The sequence below is a fragment of the Lolium rigidum genome, chromosome 3 (genome assembly GCF_022539505.1).
Source record: "Lolium rigidum isolate FL_2022 chromosome 3, APGP_CSIRO_Lrig_0.1, whole genome shotgun sequence".
Lineage (NCBI taxonomy): Eukaryota > Viridiplantae > Streptophyta > Magnoliopsida > Poales > Poaceae > Lolium > Lolium rigidum.
In genome coordinates, this window is record NC_061510.1 from 80,120,136 (window position 1) to 80,126,948 (window position 6,813).

The 6,813-nt window shown below is 44.8% G+C and overlaps 1 pseudogene; it reads right to left on the bottom strand.

Moving 5' to 3' along the window:
* Positions 1 to 2,771: 2,771 nt before the first annotated feature.
* Positions 2,772 to 6,249, bottom strand: LOC124697058 (annotated as a pseudogene).
* Positions 6,250 to 6,813: the final 564 nt, after the last annotated feature.

The window sequence follows — 6,813 nt, forward strand, 5'->3', positions numbered from 1 at the left end:
TGTCACTACATAAATTATTCTTTTTATCGTTTACCTACTCGAGGGCGAGCAGGAACTAAGCTTGGGGATGCTGATACGTCTCCAACGTACCTATAATTTCTGATGTTCCATGCTTGTTTTATGACAATACTTACATGTTTTGCTTGCATTTTATAATGTTTTTATCCGTTTTCCGGAACTAACCTATTAACGAGATGCCACAGTGCCGCCTCGTTTTGTCGCTGTTTTTGGTTCCAGAAAGGCTGTTCGGGCAATATTCTCGGAATTGGACGAAATCAACGCCAAACATCTTATTTTCCGGAAGTCCCCAGAACACCGAAGGAGAGTCGGAGGCGAGCCAGGGGGGCCCCACACGCCAGGGCGGCGCGACCAAGGGGTGGGGCGCGCCCCCCTACTGTGTGGGCCCCCCAGAAACCCTTTTGCGCCGCCTCTTCGCCTATTAAAGCCGTCCCGACCTAAATCTTCGATACCAATTGACGAAACTCCAGAAAGACTCCAGGGGCGCCGCCACATCGCGAAACTCCGTTTCGGGGGACAGAAGTCTCTGTTCCGGCACCCTACCGGGACGGGGAAGTGCCCCCGGAAGCCATCTCCATCAACGCCATCGCCTCCATCATGCTCCGTGAGTAGTTCCCCCATGGACTACGGGTTCTAGCTGTAGCTAGTTGGTATCATCTCTCCCATGTACTTCAATACAATGATCTCATGAGCTGCCTTACATGATTGAGATTCATCTGATGTAATCGGTGTTGTGTTTGTTGGGATCCGATGGATTGTTACATTATGATTAGTCTATCTATAAAGTTTGTGAAGTTATTGTTGCTGCAATATTGTTGTGTTTAATGCTTGTCACTAGGGCCCGAGTGGCATGATCTTAGATTTAAGCTCTATACTTATTGCTTAGATTGTATCTACAAGTTGTTTGCACATGTCTATGTCCGGAACCCGAGGCCCTAGAGTGATAGCAACTGGGATAACTGGAGGGGAAGGCGTAGATATGAGGATCACATGTTTTCACGGAGTGTTAATGCTTTGCTCCGGTGCTCTATTAAAAGGAGTACCTTAATTTCCAGTAGATTCCCTAGAGGCCCGGCTGCCACCGGCGGGTAGGACAAAAGATGTTGTACAAGTTTCTCATTGCGAGCACGTATGACTATATATGGAAAACATGCCTACATAATTAATAATCTTGATGTTCTGTCTTAATGATCTTTCAATCCTATCAATTGCGCAACTGTAATTTGTCCACCCAACACTTGTTATAGGAGAGTTACCACTAGTGTAGATAGCTGGGAACCCCGATCCATCTTTCATCATCATATACTCGTTCTACATGTCATTGGAAGTAGTATCAACTATTTTCTGGTGCCATTGCTCTCATATTACTGCTACTGCTGCTGTGTTACTGTTACTACTACTGCTCTCATATCACTGCTACTTTCACATCACCCCTGTTACTAGTGATTTTCCAGGTGCAGCTGAATTGACAACTCAGTTGTTAAGGCTTATAAGTATTCTTTACCTCCCCTTGTGTCGAATCAATAATTTGGGTTTTACTTCCCTCGATGACTGTTGCGATCCCCTATACTTGTGGGTTATCAACCCCCTATCGTGCGACCACTTCCAATCACCATGAGGACCAACGTACGACCACGACTTGGAGGGTTGACGGCAGTCTGCACTAGATCCCACACCGCGTCAAAAGCAGAGCTACTGCATGCTCCACACTCCTACAAGAGGTCGATGACGAGAGGGCACTCTTGGCTCTCCATCGGATAGCACGCTGCTTCCGGGGGGACATGGATAGCAAAATCGCAACTTATAAAACGGTGACAACTTGCATCGCATTTTAAATACTTAACCGCATTGCACTGCATTTTAATTTTTCTCCTTTCCATTCACCTTATTATTATACTGATGTAAGAAACTTAAGCATGATAGGGCAAAGTATATGCTTAATTAGGGTGCAATGTGCATCATATAAGGAGGAGAGAATCAGTTGTGTGATGGGAAGAAGGAAAAATAAGGACGGTGAAGAAGAAGGTTGGCGGAGAAGAATGATGAGAATGGGCGTTGACTTACCACGAGGTCGATACAGACGAGATGGCAACATCAATGACACCGAGAGCACACTGATTTATTTTGATGGAGGTTTTATCGACCACGAAGACATTGAAGGGCAAACAATAAATGTAGTATAGTTTACTGTGACAGCGAGAATGGTGATGAGGCTTTTCTAGGTTTGGAGTCAGTGGAAGGTAATGAGCACATTGACGCCTTCATGTGGAGACTGTACATGTCCTGGAAGCAGTGAAATGCGAATAACAGAGGTCGTGAGAGAGTGAGTGAGACAGAGAGAGGATGCCACACATCATCAGTCAGGATAGACACCTACAACACAGACATCACGGTGTAGCACAGTCCACGAGGAATTAGTACTCTCAATCGGGAAATCACAAGTTATGACAGTTGCTGTGGGATTTATCACTAGAAAAAAAATCATTACATGTGGTATTATTTCACATATTTGTTTTTCGATAAAGGGAATATATTAATATCGATAGATACCAATTACATCCAGTATATGCAACAATGCAGTACCCTAATGGTAGTACAGATGCACACAACCAAAAAGAAAAAGGAAACTTAAAAAAAGAAGTCCCGCTACGGTACCCAGTCCTAGCAACAACAGTACAACCACCACCAACATATGCAAACTTACATACTGAAATCATAACATTTTCGAAATAAAACATAGAAATAGAACACGATGACTTCTCACCAATTTGCTCTTACAATTTCAGCGATAACAATCTTGAGAGAATCATCTGAAACAATAATACCGGAGTGCGTAGCATGCTCGATCTTGATAAAATTGAAGTATATGTTGCCCTCCAGATGCTGCCTATGCAATTCGTTGGCGAACGCCAACATACTAATCAAATTGATGCTCCCATCTCCATCCCCATACACATGCTCTGGGGCGACATCAAAGTTGCCATCCATGTAAACCTCCTGCTCTGGCGTCTGTACGCCGACACCATTGAGGTATGTTGTTGGAACCATTGGTGCGTAAATCCTCATCATCTTCGGAAGCACCCGTTTCATGAAGGGCATGAGTCCATTGCTGAAGCCGAGCGCTGTGAGAAAATCTGAGTAGTCATAGGCTGTGTAGTTCCTGTGTTTAGTGATTATGAGTGGCTTGTCACCAAAAACCCAGGGAGATGGCATGGATAGAATGGAACTTGCAAATGTCCTCCACATGGGCCGCAAAGCAATTGCCGTTACTTTCGGGAGAATAATGACTGTTGGTCCCGAGGCAAGGTTCGTGACCACCTCCGTCAAGCCCGTTGGAGGTGTCGGCGCAATGAGGACCATGTGCTTGATGAACTTGTTCCTCCATTCTTGAGTAGTTGAATTCACAAATTCTTGGGCGATCATTCCGCCAAAGCTGTGCCCGACAAGGATGGCCGGCTTGTTCCCATTCTTCTCGCTCGCATGCTGCACCAGATCCTTGACACGAGCAAAGTAATCAGAGTACACCTCAGATGGTTGACCAGGTAGTGGTGGTGCATGTCGTATGTCATATGGAGCTCCAAAAGGGTATCTCCATCGCGATATCCTAGTGCTTCCAATTCTTTGTTGAGCTTTATGAAGCAATATTCAGTGGCCCTGTGGAAACGTAAAATAATTAAGAGAAGTTTGCATATCTAGAAATCTTAAACTCATACTGCACAAGATCAAAGAAATGACACAACAGTAGTAGCCAAGAAACCACCTAATAAAAAAAATTCATTCCTCAACTATATGGGAAGTGGGGACCGATTCGTCGACATAAATACCACACAAGTGAAACCCTCAAATTCTAATATCAGATACTTGTGGCCCTTCTCTCATCTTTCACAATCAGGGCTCACCTAGCCTTTTTTTAGTTGAGATGGCATGTGGCTTCTGGCCTTTCAAGTTATCTGCGAAATCCGGCATTTTTGGATGGTGATGAATTTCAAAAAGGTTCAGGGAGCCACATTTGGACCGCTTGGTTGATCACAAATTAAAAGTGGGTCGGTTTGCATCGGTGTGGAACTTAAAAGCACCAAAAATGATGCATGTGGAGGAATCTCGCTCGAATCGATGGATTTTATAGTTTAGGGCATCCCATATCTTTGTGGGCAACTAAACATATTGCACAACATGCAATGCCTCAGGTCACGTTGTACCTCGTGCAGGCTCTACCAAATTGTAGATGTAGAAGGCTCAAAATTGGTATGAGCAACCAAAACCACCACTACAGGAACCAGTCAAGGTGACGACGGCTAGAAGCCCTCGTCATAAATTGTGCCGACGGTCACCGTAGGCACAAGCCCCATCGGCACTGTACTCTCTCGGCACAGTCCATTTGGCCGTCGGCATAGCTCCCAGGTGAGCCCGACGGAGGCCTTTGAGGCAATTTTTTGAACTGTTTGACAGTTTAATCTCTAATCATGCTTAATATTAGGTCGAATTACTTATTAATAGTCAAATTTTCCACTTGGTCACCCATCCTCAAACTACTCTCATTCTAGCATACTTAACTTCTTCGTTCCTTCCGAGTGAGCTTAGGAGTTATTCTTTGTTGACAATAGTACCCTATCTATCCTATTAGCGCTTGGGCCATGACATCACACTTCTTTATTATTTGAATTCTAGATAATTATTTGACTAAAGAACCATGATTACATTACTGTTTTTAATAATAAATCTTGAAACAATAACATAAATTTTGTTTTAATTTTTTATCAAAATCTAAAACTTGAAAAAACTCTTGTTTCCTTTTTGATTTTGGGAATCTAAAAATTGGCTAAACGACGGTAAATACATTTTTATATAAAAAACATTTTTTTATCGGAGATCGTATGCAACCAGAAAAGATGTTTTACCAAAATATGACGCCGTATTGCATAATATAACGAAATTCATGTTTGTTAATAACAACTAGACCATATAATACATGGCCATATGAAAGGATTTTATTATTTGAAATAATTTCTAATATTTTCTTATATTTTTTTGAAAACTTAAAAGGCGATTCCGAAGGGGGGGGGGGAGGGGGTGCATGGAGAAAAAATCTTCTACCGCCATGGTGTTGGCATAGTCCTAACGCCGTTGCCTCATGGTCACAGCGACAACCAGACCAAGCCTGTGCCAACGAACTTTTTCTATGCCAACGATGGTCGTCGGCACAGGTTTCCATTTTTCTGTTTAAACCCTATGCCGACAGTCCCAATAAAAGGTCGTTGGCATCTGGCCGTCCGCACCTTGATGTTTTCCCATAGTGCGCCCTACACTACCTTGCTCTCTTTCTCTCTCCAAGGCGGCAGTCACCGGGTCACGCACCGTGTGACCGACGCTCCTGTATGCAGCAGAAGTTGCCTAATATGGAGGCGGAAGGTTTGTCGTGAGTTGTGCATGTGCCAGGCGAGGCGCAACTTTGGCACATGCGAGCGCGGTTGCGGCCAGTACAGGGGGGTGTGCATGCCTCAAGCTCGCCTAGCTAGTTAGCTACCACCCCAAGTTCCCATCTACGACGTCACATGCAGGCTCAAGGTCGCCTACCACCTCAAACTCGTGATCCCAGGTCCACATCTACGACATGATGAGGCAATTTAACTACCATGGTGTTCAGAAGTTGCTTCATCTTTCGAATAACATCAAGAAGTCGGGATTAAAAACGAACTGCCATGGTCGCTATTCTTTTGACCGATACCAATGACGTGCTAAAACATACCCCCTCCCTTCAAAATAATGTGACATAAATTTATCGATACACATGTAGATTACATCTAGATATAAACTCGATTTAGACAAATCTTTGACATCCTTTTTGGATAAAGGAAGTACTACCTTTATTTATAAAAGGATGCCTTAAATTTGTTTAAATTTTGATGTATATGAACACACTTTAGTCTGTAGAAACATCCAAAATAATTTAGACAAATCTTCAACATCCAAATTTAAAGAAATCTTCAATGTCCTTTTATGAAATATATAAGATAAGACCATTGAATTAGAGAAAATATAAGACTTACCCATCAATCTTTATACTGAATCCATAGGCGGAGCCGAAGTTGGGCACACGCGTCTCGACACCGGGCCGGTTCCGGTAGTCGTTGAGCACGGGGTCGTACACCAGGCTCATCTGCTCCTCGAAGCAGGGGATGTAGTCGTGCTCGACCAGGTCCCATGGGTTGGTCGACAGCGGGAACCACCCCTTGCCCTTGAGCGCGCCGCAGTGCGGAAGCGACGGCGTGTAGTCGTCGGTGAGCCGCGCTTCCAAGTTGGAGCAGCTGAAGCCAGGGAAGATAATGATCGGGTGGCGGGCTTCGAGCTGGGCGGTATAATGATCGGGTGGCGGGCTTCGAGCTGGCCGTGACCGCCCAGCTCGTGTCTTGCCGGCGAGAGGTAATCCCGGAGGGGAGACGGCAGGAGCATGAGCAGCAGAGGTAGCAGCCGAAGGAGCGGTGTGTGGATGGCCATGGCGACGAACAGCTTTGCGCGCGGCGGCGTTGTCACTGCTACGAGCTGCGCCAACCGGAGAGCTAATGGTCTTAAGACTCTTTACCGGCAGTATATATACAGTACGATACCGTTGATCTTGCTGCGTGCACGGAACTCATATACACATGTTGTAGCCGTGCTGTCATACAGCTGGAAACGAAAATTAACAATTGGCAAGTGCTTTGTCAATTGGCCATGCCTGATTATTGCTCCATGTCACAAACGTATAAACTATCACTGCATGCGTTTCGCGTGAGCAACTGTTCTAATTCGGATGGC